At 41.8% G+C, this 16,798-nt stretch overlaps 1 protein-coding gene across 4 annotated transcripts in view; it reads left to right on the top strand.

Moving 5' to 3' along the window:
• The window catches only part of SDK1 (sidekick cell adhesion molecule 1), a 503,056-nt gene that overhangs the window by 251,192 nt on the left and 235,066 nt on the right, over nt 1-16,798 (top strand). The window lies entirely within an intron of this gene.

Here is a 16,798-nt window from a genome sequence, read left to right as displayed (position 1 = left end):
GTTGCCTAGACTCTACCCAGCAAGGGATTATGGGGTTGTTAAAAGATGATGATGATGTATACAAAAGATCATGAACTGCGCAGAAATGGACAAACTAACGCTGTGTTTAAAAGATAAAGAGACATCGGTATTTTATAATATATGGGAACAGTGGTATAAATGGATAGAAACGGGGGTGAAATCCAGCAGGTTCTGACAGGTTCTGGAGAACCAGTAGCGGAAATTTTGAGTAGTTCGGAGAACCGGCAAATGCCATCTCTGGCTGACCCCAGAGTAGGGTGGGAATGGAGATTTTGCAGTATCCTTTCCCCTGGAGTGGGGAGGGAATAGGGATTTTGCAATATTCTTCCCCCAGGAGTGGAGTGGGAATGGGGATTTTGCAGTATCATTCCCCCCAGGAGTGGGGTGGGAATGGGGATTTTGCAGTCTCCTTCCCCTGGAGCGGGGTGGGAATGGAGAGTTTGCAGTCTCCTTCCCCTGCCATGCCCACCAAGCTACACCACGCCCACCAAGCCATGCCCACAGAACCGGTGGTAAAAAAAACTTGGGTTTCACCACTGGATAGAAAGGAGATAGATAAGGATATTTAGTTACTAAGTATAAACAATAGATAAAACAAGAACACAAATACATACAATTTAATGTTTGCAATCAGTGCACGGATTGTTGTTATAAGAAAAACACCACAAATAGCTGTTAAGTAATATAACCTTTTCCTTTTTTTCCCTATGTTTTTAATGGAAAAAAAGTTTAATAAAATATATTTTTTTAAAAAAGATGATGATGATCCAGGCAGAAGCAAGGATGCCATCTTCATGCCAACAACCCGAACTGTGAAATTTAAGTCATATGCATGAGGTGACTGTCCCGTTAATTTGCATTATTTATACGTCACCATCATGGCATCGATGCAAACAGACTTGGAGGTGGAAGGGTAGCAGGGAGGTTAATCAAGGAGCTCAATCGTTTTCAGAGCAGTCTAAATCTAAGGAAATTCCCACAATGAATCGCTTGAATGTCAGCAAATTTCACGAGGATAACTAGGATTGGGGAGGGAGCCAGAATTGGAGCGAATGTATGCAGCGAAGCAGACGAGAATACACCTGCGTTATTATTATTATTATCATCATGAAGATCTGCAATTTGGGGAGAAAAAAAATTACCTGGATAGGAAAGGAAATGATTACAGAGAACTTGTTGCTTATCCTTGACATACATTTAGGCTAGTTGCAGTTATTTTGCAATGGTGTATAAGCTCTACAACACCCGTTTGCAATTACCGGTAGTCCTCGTCTTACGATGGCAATTGGGACCTGAATTTCCATTGTTAAGCGAAGAGGTTGTTAAGCGAATTGTACCCGATTTTACCACCTTTTTTTTTTTGCCACTGTTGTTAAGCGAATCCCTGCCCTTAAGTGAATCAAACAAGTCCGGCTTTGCTTGTTGGACGTTGGCTGGGAAGGTCATGCATGGCGATCACATGATCACCCCGGGATGCTGCAAGGCTCTGAAATACATGCTAGTTGCCAGGTCGGTCTAGGACATGGCCAACTCACCCTGGGACAAGAGTTACACAAATATTAAAGAAATAAAATCATTAAAGACCTCCTCGCTCCCTTCCAGCTCTATTCTATTCTGAGTTGGCTGCACAACGAGTTGGCCACGGCAAGTTGTCCCCTTCCGTTGAACATTCATCATGTGACCGTGGGAAAGCTGTGCAGATTATAAGTCACTTTTTCTCAACCCCATTGTACGTTTGAACAATCCGCTCAATGAAGGGTTATAAGTCAAAGGCTCCCTATCCTTAATCTTTGAAAGGAAGAAAGTAGGTAGGAAAAGAGAGAGGTAGAAGAGGGGGAAAGGAGAGGAAGAAGAAAGGGGAAAGAGAGAGGGTTAGAAAGGGTGGAAGAAGGGAGGAGTGGGGAAGGAGGAGAGGAAGTAGAAAAGTGAAGGAGAGAAAGGATGGAGAAAGTAGAAGAAGGTAGAGAAGGGAAGAGGAAAGGTTGTGTTAAGGAAGGAAGTGGTAGCTGAGCAGGCCCAAATAAGTAACAAATGGAAGTTAATGATTAATGTTGAATAAGAGACTGTACATTGAATATGTTGTTGGAAAATGGAAATAAAACTTTTTTAAAAAAAAAAAAATCTTCGAAAGCCACGTTTAGGCTGTGGTTTCAATGAAGCCTTTTCTAGCTTTTCCTTCTCACCACATGGCCTTCCTTTCCATTCTTCCTGCTGAAATACCTTCCTACAATGGCTCATCTCCCGTAGTCCAGCTTTGGGCTTATTCTTTTTTTCCTTCTGGTCCCTCAGTCTCCACATTGACAGGGCTTGTTGCCATCCGTTCTCTGTTAAAAGCAGGGTGAGAGAGAGGGGGAGGGAGGGAGGGAGGGTGGGAGAGAGAGAATGCGTCAGGATCTGGCAGAAAGGAAGAATAAAATAATGTTTGTCAAGTTCAGAGTATTTCTACGCTTGCGCCCGGAAAGTTATCGTAGATCAATAGAACAGCTTTTCATCCACTTCGTAAGTGCAATCTAATTTCTTTAGTTCTCTGCAAATGTATTTAAAAATATTTCGTACAGCAATCGCGTCTGGAGACAAGCCAGTAATAACCCTGAGTAGGATGTGGCAGCCAGGAGGATGGATGGATAGATAAGTAGTTGGCTGGTCTCTCTGTCACATTTTCTTTAAATGGTGTACGTAAAAAAGACGTGGAAACTCTAGAAAGAGTGCAGAGAAGAGCAACAAAGAGGATTAGGGGGCTGGTGGCTAAAACACATGAAGAATGATTGCAGGAACTCGATATGTCTAGTTTGATGACTGCTAATTGTCCAGCCCTCCGTATTGTTGGGTTTGCTCAACTGATTCTGACGCAGTATTTGGAATTTTTATTTAAGGAGCCCATGTTGACCAAGGATGTTGGCAACTTGAAGCTGGCTGGGGAATTCTGGGAGTGGAAATCCACAGGTCTTAAAGTTGCAGGATTGGACACACCTGATACAGACTTTCCACAATTGCATCATTTTCTGTTTCCGCTCTTGACACATTTTCTGGTGTTTCTGTTAGAAGAGACCTCCAAATGAAACTTTTTTTTCCACATTTCCCCCTGATTCTCCATCATTTCTGACAGCGGAGTTGAAAGTATCTATGTAGTCAGGGCAGCTTTAAAAAAAAAAAATAGAACTTATGATCAGGTTCACCGTGAACCGTATGGTAAATCCATCAAGTCACAAAGTATAATGCAATCACAAATCTCGGCTGCATCAAATTGCTGATGAAGAAAAGGATTCATTACAATTCTTTCCAGACAGAGATGGCAGCCAGTGTTATTCTGCACTGATCTTACTGCGCTGAGTTACTTTAACTCCAGGTTTAGCCTTATGCCAAGAAAATCTGGAGATAATTGAAGTACGGGCACAAAAGGCATTTATTGGTTTCTCACCAAGCACTGATGCCTAGTTTGGTCCATGAAATGTCTGCAAGAAAACAAGCAAGCTCAGAGAGCACCAATAAGCCCTCATGTCAACCCTGAGCTACAAAGATTCTCCTTTATTTATTAGTTTATTTAGCATTTCCTTGCAGCTTTTTCTTTTTTTTTTAATAAAAAAGTTTTATTTCCATTTTCCAACAACCTATTCAATATACAGTCTCTTATTCAACATTAGTCATTAACTTTCATTTGTTACTTATTTGGACCTGCCCAGCTACCACTTCCTTCCTTAAGAAACCTTTCCTCTTCCCTTCTCTACCTTCTTCTACTTTCTCCATCCTTCCTCTCCTTCGCTTTTCTACGTCCTCTCCTCCTTCCCCACTCCTCTCTTCTTCCACCCTTTCTAACCCTTTTTCTGAAGATGATACAAGCCTAGACGTAGGAAGTGTTTCTCTCTCTCTCTCTCTATCTATCTCTCTCACACACACACACCAACAATTTTAATGCCACCATATTGCAGGCTCCCGATGCCAGATGGAATCAAGGTACTTTTTAGGTCAATGAGGCGGATAAATATTTTTCTCTCTCTGTGGCTTGTTTGCTTTTGGTCTGCTGAATAGTGAACATATTGGAAATAACCCTCGTCCCGTATCCAGGGCAGAAGGTTGTTTAGCGTTTGTGGCTTAGTTAATCTTTCATTAGGTCCAGAATTATCCTTTTGCTGATGAGGCCACCAAACAATTTGCTGATGTTGCTGTTGTACCTTTGAAGCTGATTCATTGGAAGGGGCCCTGATATATATAAGGATACCTCTTCCATCTGCTTAGATTTTATATATATATAAAGTTGTATATTAATATATATATATATATATATAAAATACATCTATCTATCTAGTTAAGTTTACTGACAAAGAAATAAAGGGAGACTAGTATAGATCTATTTCAAGCTATTTAGTTCTCATCAGCTAGCCATGCCCTTTGGGGATTCGAACCTGGGCTTGCTTGCATATTAAGCAGATGTATTAACCTCTAAGCCACAGAGTTCTCCTCGCTTTGTCAGCTGTGTTGAATACACCTTGTTCCGAAAATAAGACATCCCCTGACAATAAGCCCAACGGGCTTTTGAGCGCATGCACTAAAATACCCCCCCACCGAAAATAAACCCTCCCTGAAAATAAGCCATCCGCAAAAATAAGCCCTCCTTGAAAATATTTAAATGCATGCGCAGGCAGACCCCATCCTTTCCTCTCAGGTAAGACAGCAAGAGGAGCCTCACATGCCCCAAAATAATAAGACCTCCCCGAAAATAAGGCCAAGCGCTTATTTTGGGGTTCAAAAAAAACATAAGACATGGTCTTTTTTGGGGTGGGAACATGGTATATATGTGTGTATGTGTGTGTATGTATGTGCAAGTATGTATATGTATATATATACATATACACACACACATACACACATATATATATGTATATAAAAAGTTGGGTACTCCTTCCAGCTGCTTAGATTTCGGAGGAACAACCAGAATTCACTTTAAAAGCTTTTCTGTTTTTTTCCCGAAACATCGGGATAATCCTGAGATTGCATTTCAACATTATAATTCATATTTAATCTTGGCAAATGGCCTTGAGGTTTGAATTTCTGAGCTATGACTATTTTTATTTTCTATAGTTCCACTAAGGTACCTGAAGGAGCTGAACCGTCTAAGGATGTCACCGACTGGCCAAATGGGAGGGACTATCTCCTGCTCTGAATTATGAAGTGGATGTTTCATTTCCAGTCCATAATTAGTATTTATAGCTACTCGGATTCAGTATTTTCCCCTCAGGTTTCTAGCGAACAGTTTATCTTGATCCTTGTTATGTTTAATTCACGTTTTATGCTAGGTTTTGAGACCATATGGCACCTGATGTTTTTTTAAATCATTACAGAACCAAGCGATTGTTATAGGCAACCCAAGTTGCCGTGTGATTAATTTGCCAACGATATCTTAAGAGATGCGACACTAATTGAGTCTTAAGAATAAACACGGGGACCCATCATTCAAGGATTGAGCGACAATACATCTTTTTGCAGCCTTGCTCTAGTTTAAAATAATACTTTAGATGGATTTAATTATGGACTACAGGTCTATGCCACCCACACACTGCATCCCTTTAAATGGTTTTTCAATATGTTAAAGCAAGTGACCCTTAAAAAAGCAGATTGATTTGCAATATTGCAAAAAGCAAAACAAAACACCAACAACAACCCCATAATATTGTTTTTTGAAGCAAGAATGCTTACAAAGGGAAAAATGGACAATCAAGAAGGCCTCCAGAAACTCAGGATTCTTTTCTTTAAAAAAAAAAAAAGGTTTATTACAAATTTAAATATATCGCAGTTGTCCCATAAAATACACCTCATGTGAACCGCGGAAGTCCAGAAGGGGTTTCCAATTGGCACAAAGTTATCATGTAGAGGTTTCCTTTCTTCCCCAGGGATAATCAAGGAAGTCAAGATGGCGGCATGTGATCAAAACCCAACCCATGTTTTACATGCATCATGAGAAGCGTGTGGTTGTGGACACCATTTTGAGTTCTTCACCTCACCCTGTGGATAGTATTCCTTCCTTCCTTCCTTCCTTCCTTCCTTCCTTCCTTCCTTCCTTCCTTCCTTCCTTCCTTCCTTCCTTCCTCCCTCCCTCCCTCCCTCCCTTCCTCTCATTCACTCACCACCTACCCATCTTCCTTCCTTCCTGCCCTTTCACAATAAAATTTATCTGGAGGAATGCAAAACATACAAAAGGCATGCAAGGACTAGCCTTAAAGATAAAGTTGTTGTGATAACCACGTATCACAAATCACATCCAACCTGAGGTTTTGGATCAGTATTTGTCTTTTTTATTTGCTGAGCTCTATGTTTTTGCGCTCTAGGAAAATTTATTCCTTTCCTTTTTCCTTTTTTTTCTTTTTTTAAAGTTAGCTTGGGACAGCCTGAAAAACACAGTACAATATTCTTCTAGTTTTCCCGAAGAATCTTCAGAGCCACTTGGGGCCAGTTCACACAACTAAAATGGAATTCTCGGCGCAATGCCGACGCAGCAGTATTCGAGTAGCAACTCAGCAAAGAGAGAATAGCTAAACAGTCATCCGTTCCCTTATCTGGCAGAGTGTGAAGTGGTGTGAATTTTCTTCTCCGTTTCATTGTGTGATGAAAGATGAGCTGGAATGATTGGCATTCAGCGAGCAGTTCTGTCCACAAAGCTGCATAGATGGTCCTTATTCTTTACAACACCCAACACTAGCTTTTCCTTACAAGTGCAGGGTCTGCTTTTCTCAGATTAACCTAGCGTTGATCCACTGCTTGGGACGAGAACTGATCGAATTGTTGCTCGAGTTATATAGACTGGCACAAAGTCACCCAGCTGGCTTTCGTGCCTAAGGCAGGACTAGAACTCGCCGTCTCCTGGTGATTGGGCCAAAGTCACCCAGCTGGCTTTCGTGCCTAAGGCAGAATTAGAACTCACTGTCTCCTGGCGATTGGCTCAAAGTCACCCAGCTGGCTTTCGTGCCTAAGGCAGGACTAGAAGTCACCGTCTCCTGTGATTGGGCCAAAGTCACCCAGCTGGGTAAGATAGACTAGAACTCACCGTCTCCTATTTCTAGCTTGTTGCCTTAACCACTAGACCAACTTGACTCTCTCTCTCTCTCTCTCTCTCTCTCTCTCTCTCTCAAATAAATAATGAAATTAAATTAAATCTACGTCCTTATTACATTTGCTAAAACGTTCTAGTGAACACAGACAAGTGCTGAGTCCCAAGACAAGAAGTGATGGATGGAAGCTTTGTTAAAGAGAGACCCAAACTACAACTAAGAAGGAATTTCCTGACACTGAGAACAATTCATCAATGGAACAGCTTGTCTCCCAGAATTGTTGATGCTCTGTCACTAGAGGTTACCAAAAATAGGCAGGACAACCATTTGTTACCAGGATTGGTGTAAGATCTCCTGACTTGATCTGGGGGTTGGACTAGATGTTGACCTTTAAGGTGCCTTCCAGCTGTAGGATTCTATATACAATGTTCATGGACATTGAGGAGTTCAATTCCTTTGCTTTCATAGGCCCTGAAATGATACAATTCTATTGTCTCTTTTGAACGGCGTATAAATGTGCTTTATCTCTGTGTGTCTATTGATGGCTCATTTGTCTGAATGCCAAGCTTCCATGAATTTTCAAGCATTTGGGAGAATTAATTTTTTTAAAATTTGCATTTATATCCCGCCCTTCTCCGAAGACTCAGGGCGGCTTACACTATGTTAGCAATAGTCTTCATCCTATTTGTATATTTATATACAAAGTCGACTTATTGCCCCCAACAATCTGGGTCCTCATTTTACCTACCTTATAAAGGATGGAAGGCTGAGTCAACCTTGGGCCTGGTGGGACTAGAACCTGCAGTAATTGCAGGCAGCTGCTGTTAATAACAGACTGCATTAGCAGTCTGAGCCACAGAGGTTTGAATTAATAAGACCACACCTAGAATACTCACCCAGTTTTGTTCACCACACTATAAAAAAGATGTCGAGACTCTAGAAACAGTACAGAGAAGAGCAGCCAAGATGATTAGGGGACTGGAGACTAAAACATGTGAAGAACGGTTATAGAAACTGGGCATGGCTAGTCTAGTGAAGAGAAGGACCAGGAGAGACAGGATATTTGGGGAGCTGCCACAGAGAGGAGGGGGTCAAGCTATTTTCCAAGGCACCTGAAGGCCAGACAAGGAATAACGGATGGAAACTGAAGAATGATAGATTCAACCTGGAAATAAGGAGAAAATTTCTGATGGTGAGAACAATCAGTGGAACAGAAGTTGCCTTCAGAAGTTGTGGGAGCTTCATCACTGGAGGCTTTCAAGAAGAAATTGGACTGCCATTTGTCAGAAATGGTGTAGGGTCTCCTGCTTGGGTGTGGGGGAGGGAGTTGGACCAGGTGGCCTACAAGGTCCCTTCCAACTCCAACTCTGTTAATCTGTTAATCTATTTAGCATCCATTTGATCTGCTGTGTTGTTGGTTTTTTTGCATTTATATCCCGCCCTTCTCCGAAGACTCAGGGCGGCTTACACTATGTTAAACAATAGTCTTCATCCATTTGTATATTATCTATAAAGTCAACTTTATTGCCCCCAACAATCTGGGTCCTCATTTTACCTACCTTATAAAGGATGGAAGGCTGAGTCAACCTTGGGCCTGGTGGGACTTGAGCCTGCAATAATTGCAAGCAGCTGCTGTTAATAACAGACTGTCTTAGCAGTCTGAGCCACTCAAGGACCCTTTTTTAGATTCCTCCTCAAATGCAGTCTTTGTCTTGCAAATTCCATCCTTAATAGAATAGAATAGAATAGAATAGAATAGAATTTTATTGGCCAAGTGTGATTGGACACACAAGGAATTTGTCTTGGTGCATCTGCTCTCAGTGTACATAAAAGAAAAGATACATTCATCAAGGTACAACATTTACAACACAATTGATGGTCAATATATCAATATAAATCATAAGGATTGTCAGCAACAAGTTATAGTCATACAGTCATAAGTGGAAAGAGATTGGCGATGGGAACTATGAAACGATTAATAGTAGTGCAGATTTAGTAAATAGTTTGACAGTGTTGAGGGAATTATTTGTTTAGCAGAGTGATGGCCTTCGGGAAAAAACTGTTCTTGTGTCTAGTTATTCTGGTGTGCAGTGCTCTATAGTGTCGTTTTGAGGGTAGGAGTTGAAACAGTTTATGTCCAGGATGCGAGGGATCTGCAAATATTTTCACGGCCCTCTTCTTGATCGTGCAGTATACAGGTCCTCAATGGAAGGCAGGTTGGTAGCAATTATTTTCTGGCCAGGTAAAGGATGTAAATTAACTGGATCCCACCTGGAAGTTTGTCTGAGAACCGGATGCGGGGGGCCTGTTTCTCCTTGAAAAACTCTGAAAACCTAATTGTTCATGCTGTCCAATTTCATTGCGCAAAATTGCACGCTCCTGGAAGTCATGTATTTGGTTATCAAAGCTATTTTTTTTAAAAAAATTATGAAAAGCTACCTGAACGTTCTTTGAATAAAAAAAGAATGTCTCACAGCTATATATATATATATATATTCAAGTTAAAAGCTACAATGATGTGTCAGCTGCTTCATTTCTGGTAAAGGAGGTGGGGGAAAAGAAGAAAGAAAAGAAAAGGAAGTTTCTTGCTGAGCATTGGGCGAGAGTCGGGTCAGTGACAGTCTGAACTCCCAAATTGCTTTGTGAATGCAAAGAGTTGTTAGAAAAGAGAGTTCAGAACAGGGAACAGAAATTATCCCTGCTTTTGAGGTGAGCGGCGGAGTTCTAACTGGAAAGTGCCGAAATATGTGGCTTAATTTTCCGTAGCTTTTAAATGTTTTTCAAAATGCCTCCGGAATGAAGAATTTGCTCGCTAATGGCAGGAGTAGTTCACCTGATTGAATTCCCTGTCCAAAGAGCTGAGGTCAGTTTAGGTTAGCCCCATTTCTGTGAGGAAATATCTACGAGGCTCTGGTATCTCTCCGTCGCCATCTCCATCTCCTCCATCGGTCGGGTGCAAAGAATCAGGATCAGCTGTAAAAACCGCAGCATGGAAGTATTTATTTATACTTTTCGCCGCAAGCTGAAGACGTACCTATTCTTCCAAGCAGGACTGGCTTGATAGGGGTTTTTAATTCATTTTTAAATGGGGTTATTTTATACTATGTATTTTATATTTAAATTTAGGCCACATTGAATAAGTTTTTTAAATAGTTTTTATTGTAATATATTGTATTGTTTTTACTTGGCTGTTCACCGCCCTGAGTCCTTCGGGAGAAGGGTGGTATAAAAATTAAATTATTATTATTATTATTATTATTATTATTATTATTATTATTATTATTATTATTATTATTATTATTATTATTATTATTATTCATACTTACACAGAAGAATCTGGTCAGCACTAAATACAGAACTAACGGTCAGCACTAAATTGGTGTTAGATAAAGAGAATTTGGGGTGGGGGCTGGACTTGGATCTCTTGTGGGAACGCAACGACTGTAAACCGATAACACATTTAACTTCACCCACCCAGCTTTGCCTGCTCCTCTCCTACATCTCTATAGACAGAAGTGATGGTTCCCTGGCTTGGAAGTCCTTGGATTCCTGATGACAATATTCATGCAAACTTCTTGGGTGTGGCCATAAGACGGGCTCTTCCTAGACTGGGATAATCCAATGAATTTCCCCTTGCCATCCCTCAGTTTAAGCATACTGACCTCATCCAAATATGGAGAAGTTGACATTGAAGCCATCATCTCAAAGTGCCAACGTGGACTGGTAAAAACCAGAGCTTCTCCACCCTTTCCTTGAAAAAGACAGATGGTCTCTTCTTTGGCTCTTTGATGGCTTTCAGACAAGGCCAGGAACAGAGTTTTCAGGATCTAGTTGTTTTTTTATATTATTATTATTATTATTATTATTATTATTATTATTATTATTATTATTATTATTATTATTATTAATTATCTTTATTCATTAAACATGAAACTCGGTCAACTTGGTCACTCATGCCCTTGTTACATCCCGCCTGGACTACTGTAATGCTCTCTACATGGGGCTCCCCTTGAAGGGTACCCGGAGGCTTCAACTGGTCCAGAATGCAGCTGCACGGGTAATAGAGGGAGCACCTCGTGGCTCCCATGTGACACTTCTCCTGCGCAGTCTGCACTGGCTCCCAGTGATCTTCTGGGTCCAATTCAAGGTGCTTGTTATCACCTTTAAAGCGCTCCATGGTTTAGGACCGAGGTATCTACGGGACCGCCTACTGCCACCGGTAGCCTCCCACTGACCAGTGCGCTCTCACAGAGAGGGCCTCCTTCGGATACCGTCAGCCAGACAATGTCGGCTGGCGACCTCCAGGGGGAGGGCCTTCTCTGTGGGGGCTCCTGCCCTCTAGAATGAGCTGCCTCCGGGATTCTGTCAACTCCCCGACCTCCGGACCTTCCGCCGCGAGCTGAAGACGTTGTTGTTTCGACGTGCAGGACTAGCTCAAATGTAGTTTTGAATTGGGGTTTTAAATTGGGGCTTTTAAATGGGCTTTTTAATTTTATTTAAAACTTTTTAGGCCATATATTGAATTAGTTTTTTATACTGTTTTTAATGTGTATTATATGTATTGTGGTTTTATTGGCTGTGAACCACCCTGAGTCCTTCGGGAGAAGGGCGGTATACAAATTTAATAAATAAATAAATAAATAAACAAACTGAACATTCAAAAATGCATCACAAATACCATTGACTGATGCTAATGGTTGATAGGGGTTGCTGCCAGTGTCCTAGGTATCAACCAAGTACCTTCTTAAGATGTACGATGTTCCGAGTAGCACAGTTTTTTTGCAGTTCCGTTGGTGTTATTGCAGGAAGCTGCAATTTGTTGATGTAGCTTATAAAATTCTTGGACATGGCACCAAGTGCCCCGATGACAATGGGTGTGACATGTTTCATCCATAGCCGTGTAGTTTCGATGGCCAGGTCGCGATATTTCGTGATTTTTTTCCAGTTCTTTTTCTTCGACTCTGGCTTTCCCTGGTACCGCGATGTCAATAAATTGTACGTTTCGGCTTTTGACAACTGTCATATCTGGTGTGTTGTGTTCATCATCATCTTCATCATCATCATCATCATTATAAAACCAAACTGTGTTGTCATTTGCCAAGAAAACACCGTTGACCATATTGTCCGTTATTCTTTGTGCACAATGACATAACACTGTTGGCCTTCACCAAGGAGTACTTGATAGCATGTCTGTAAGCAGATCCAAACTCACCAAAGGTATCTTCTGGGAATAACAAATACGTTCTAGTCCAAAAGAAAGTGGACATCTAATTACGAGAGCCTTTCTAAAATATGAAGCGTTATACAACCTTGGTTAATCACTCTTCCCTTGCTTGACCTTCTGTGAGCCGATCACGAAACTATGTTGACGAGTTGAGTATAATTGAAGAGTGCAGCATATGCTATTCTAGGAACGTAATAAGTACATTAGTCCTCCATTAAATAAAAGGCTACTGTTATTCCACCGTAGAGCCAGGATTCAAAGAAAATATATTAAGTCCTTATCGGCCCCATCTTAACTCTACAAGTTTCAGAAACCATTATCAGATGACTAATTTTGCTAATAGGGTGCTTCTAGTACATAAGATGAATGGGAATGAAATAAGCATTGATGCTGGACAGTGTTGTTCTCGTTGCAATTAGTAGTAAGTAGCTAATGAAGCCTGGCCTGTAGCCATTTCCACTGCTGTCATTCCGGCTCTTTTACTCATCTATTTAGGCACAAAGAGATTCTCAAAGCATGAATGGCTAGAAGTCAGCTCAGGTCCTCATTGATTCTTTGGTTTCCTTTTGAAGTGCTGGAAGAATTGGGGGCGGGGGGGGGGCGAAACCTCAACAATGCTTGAAAATAAGAGATAGAGGCGAATGTATTGTCAAATGAAAACTGTCTTTCTTGGCCTTTCCTCATTTTACTCCATTCTAATCATTCCCCTGCTTTAAAAAAAAAAAAGAAGAAGAATACAGAGCTACGTTAGAACCTGAGCATTGAACTTGGAAAGAGGCCACCCATTCATTGGATATTTTCCTGCAAGAATAGAAAGAGAGAGAAAGAGAGAAAGAGAAAGAGAGAGAGAGATGTTCCATCTCTCAGTTCTACCCCAATTCTAGAAATGAGATCCTTCTCAAATCGGTCCGACCGGGAAAGGGGGTATAAATTGCAGGAAATAAATCATAGAAGTGAATGCCCTATAAAAAGAATAATGCACGTCCTTAAACCGTTCACGTTTTCCTGGTGCTCAGTGAATAATATGCAGAAGAATATGGCTCCATTTGCCATGTGATGTTTTCCTTTAGTCCTCAATACTGCTGCTGCCTTTTCATTTTCGTTTATTCTAGCCAGTGTTGCTGTTCTTTTAGAAACAAATGTTAGTCCGTAATGAGGCAGGGGTGAAATCCAGCAGGTTCTGACCGGTATCCATCCCCCAGGAGTAGGGAGGGAATGGGGATTTTGCAGTATCCTTCTCCTGGAGTGGGGAGGGAATTCAAATTTTTTTTTACTACCGGTTCTGTGGGTGTGGCTTGGTGGGCATGGCATGGCTTGGTGGGTGTGGCTTGGTGGGCATGGCAGGGGAAGGATACTGCAAAATCTCCATTCCCACCCCACTTCAGGGGAAGGATACTGCAAAATCCCCATTCCCTCCCCACTCCAGGGGAAGGATACTGCAAAATCCCCATTCCCTTCCCACTCCAGGGGAAGGATACTGTAAAATCCCCATTCCCACCCCACTTCAGGGGAAGGATACTGCAAAATCCCCATTCCCTCCCCACTCCTGGGGGAAGTATACTGCAAAATCCCCATTCCCATCCCACTTCAGGGGAAGGATACTGCAAAATCCCCATTCCCTTCCCACTCCTTGGGGAAGGATACTGCAAAATCCCCATTCCCACCCCACTCCAGGGGGAAGGATATTGCAAAGTCTCCATTCCCACCCCACTCTGGAGCCAGCCAGAGGTAGTATTTGCCAGTTCTCTGAACTACTCAAAATTTCCACTACCAGTTCTCCAGAACCTATCAGAACCTGCTGGATTTCATTCCTGGTTTCATCTCAAAATGGTTTCAGGGCTGACAATAGCTATGTGGGCAAAGGTGGAGGATTTGTGAGTAGACACAGAATCCCAGTTACATCCGAATGTTGGCTTCTCAGCTCAGTGAACAGTTCCAATCTGGAAAGATTAACAACGGTTTTCACTTCCATGGTATTTGCAGCTATGTTTTCTCCTCCTTTTTCCCCCTGAAATTGTTTTTTCCCCGTGTGTATCCCAAATTACAATATCGTTCCACTAAAGATGTAAAAGGAACCAAATTCACCGTAAAGTCCTTTCTCGCCCCCTGCTTTGTTATAGTAGATGTTTGCGCTCGTGATGGAAGGATTTGAAATATTTCAGTTTGCTACTTCTAAATTGCATTAACTTATAATTTGGGGTTTTGTAATGCTAAGCTGCCTTAATGTATAGTGTTTGATGAGCCGGTTTGGATTTTCATTGGTTTAGACATAGTTTAATTTTCCTTCCCTTTGAAAGTCTTTCATTGCAGTTCTTATTTTTAGCAATCTGTTATTATTCTCTTGTTCATGTAGGGAAATAATACCATGTTTTCCCCAAATGAATAGCTCGAAGCAAAGCAATAACATATTGGTATTTTAATTTACTTATTAAATACACGCACTGAAATTTTTGAAAAGAAACACGGCGAAGTTGGCAGGATTTCTCCTCCCCTCTTTTGCCATCTTTCATTTTTTTTTTCCTAAAGTGTCTGAGGTTGGCATAAGCTAAATTATTTACAGTTTGCCGATTCACAAAAGAGAAGCCGATTTGGGTTATTTACTTTCTCGATAAGGAAAGAGGATTGAAATTGTTGTGATCTGCTGCTTTGTTAATTTCGTTTTTGTTCCCCGGTGTATGTAAAATATAGTTTTGTTTTGTTTTAAAAAAACAAAAAACAGAACTCGCTTGGACCCTGACAGCTTCTTTTGAAATTGCACGGAACTCGCAAGATTAAACAAAACATGAAAAGTTCCTAAAAATATAAGTCAGCGAGTGCTTGATAAAAATAGAAGTGCTTGGTAGCGGAGGGAAAAAGAAAAGAATTGGCTTTGCTTCCAGTGACAGGAAACTTCAAGTACAATATACATTGTGGGTATCTACAATGGAATGGCCTGGAGCCCTGCAGTCCTAATTGGGAGCAGAGAACAATAGAGATGGATCCCACCACCCATCAAACTCTTACCTTCAATACAAATGATGATCTGGGTGAACATTTAACTCCTGAGGTGCTGGGTTGCTTCCTTGCAGACATTTCATGACCCAACTAGGGAACATCATCAGTGCTAGAAGGGAGAGGATTTTGTGGAGAGGAGGAGGAGGAAGATTGTGGGTGTTGTGACCCAGGCCCAAGTAGTTATTAACCAGACACAATCAGTCCTAAACAAATGTATTTTATGAGAACAGCTGAAAATTACTGCATTCTCAGCTTAGTCCAAATTAAGTCCAAAATGAAGTCTTTCAGAAAAAGTCCTTCGGCCTTATCACAAACCTTTGTCTTCTTTGGCAGCCTGCCAAAGTTCAGGGCAGTTCGGAGGGGGGGGAGACAAGTTCAGAAACAGAAGTTCAGAAACAGAAGACAAGAAACCATTGTAGCAACGAAGCCAAGAGCCATTGCTGCTCTTTTAAGCCTTATGGAAGGGGCCAATCATCTCCTGGCATTACTCCCAAGTCGACCTTTTTGCTTTAGCTGCTCTTGCCTTCTGGCAGCTCTTTGCATGCGTGCACTAGGAACAGGTTCCTCCTGTTCCTCTGCCTCTTTGCTGTCCGCCTCTGGAGACTCCGGAGTCCGCACATCACTCCCAGATGGCCCTGGCCCCCTCTCTGCCTCCGACGCAGAATACTCGTCCGGGTCTTCCCCTGACTCCAGGACTGGCCCATGGTCCTCCACAGCCTCCTCACTGTCCGACTCCACTGCCAGCTGTGTAGGCTGCTGGCGGATCAGAACACTGGGGTCTTTGGTGCTCTCTGAGCTTGGTTGTTTTCTTGTAAACGTTTCATTACCCAACTAGGTGACATCTCCAGTACTAGTTTGGGTAATGAAACATCTGCAAGCAAACAACCAAGCTCAGAGAGCGCCAAGTACCTCATAATCCTCTTCCTTCTGCACTCCACAAACCCCACTCCCTTCTAGCACTGATAATGTTCCCTAGTTTATTTATTTATTTTATTTATTTATTTGTCAAGTACATATTAGATAATATATATAAGTATAAGCATGAATTGAATACAGGAAATGAATACAAATAAATGGGGAAAGTAGGACAGGAACGGAAGCAGAAGTAGGTTTCAGCAGGTTCTGACCAGATCTGGAGAACCGGTAGCGGAAATTTTGAGTAGTTCAGAGAACCGGTAGTAAAAATTCTGACTGGCCCCAGCCCCATCTATTCTCTGCCTCCCAAGTCCCAGCTGATCGGGAGGAAATGGGGATTTTGCAGTAACCTTCCCCTGGAGTGGATGGGAATGGAGATTTTGTAGTATCCTTCCCCTACCACACCCATCAAGCCATGCCATGCCCACCAGAACCAATAGTAAAAAATTTTGAAACCCACCACTGGACAAAAGGCACGCTGGTGCCCTTATGCACGCCCCTTACAGACCTCTTAGGAATGGGGTGAGGTCAACAGTAGACAATCTTAGGTTAAAGTTTTGGGGGTTTTGAGATGAAACCAAAGAGTCAGGCAGTGCATTCTAGG

Source organism: Ahaetulla prasina, chromosome 14, assembly GCF_028640845.1.
Source record: "Ahaetulla prasina isolate Xishuangbanna chromosome 14, ASM2864084v1, whole genome shotgun sequence".
In the NCBI taxonomy this organism is placed as follows: domain Eukaryota; kingdom Metazoa; phylum Chordata; class Lepidosauria; order Squamata; family Colubridae; genus Ahaetulla; species Ahaetulla prasina.
This window is presented reverse-complemented; position numbering and strand designations above follow the sequence as displayed.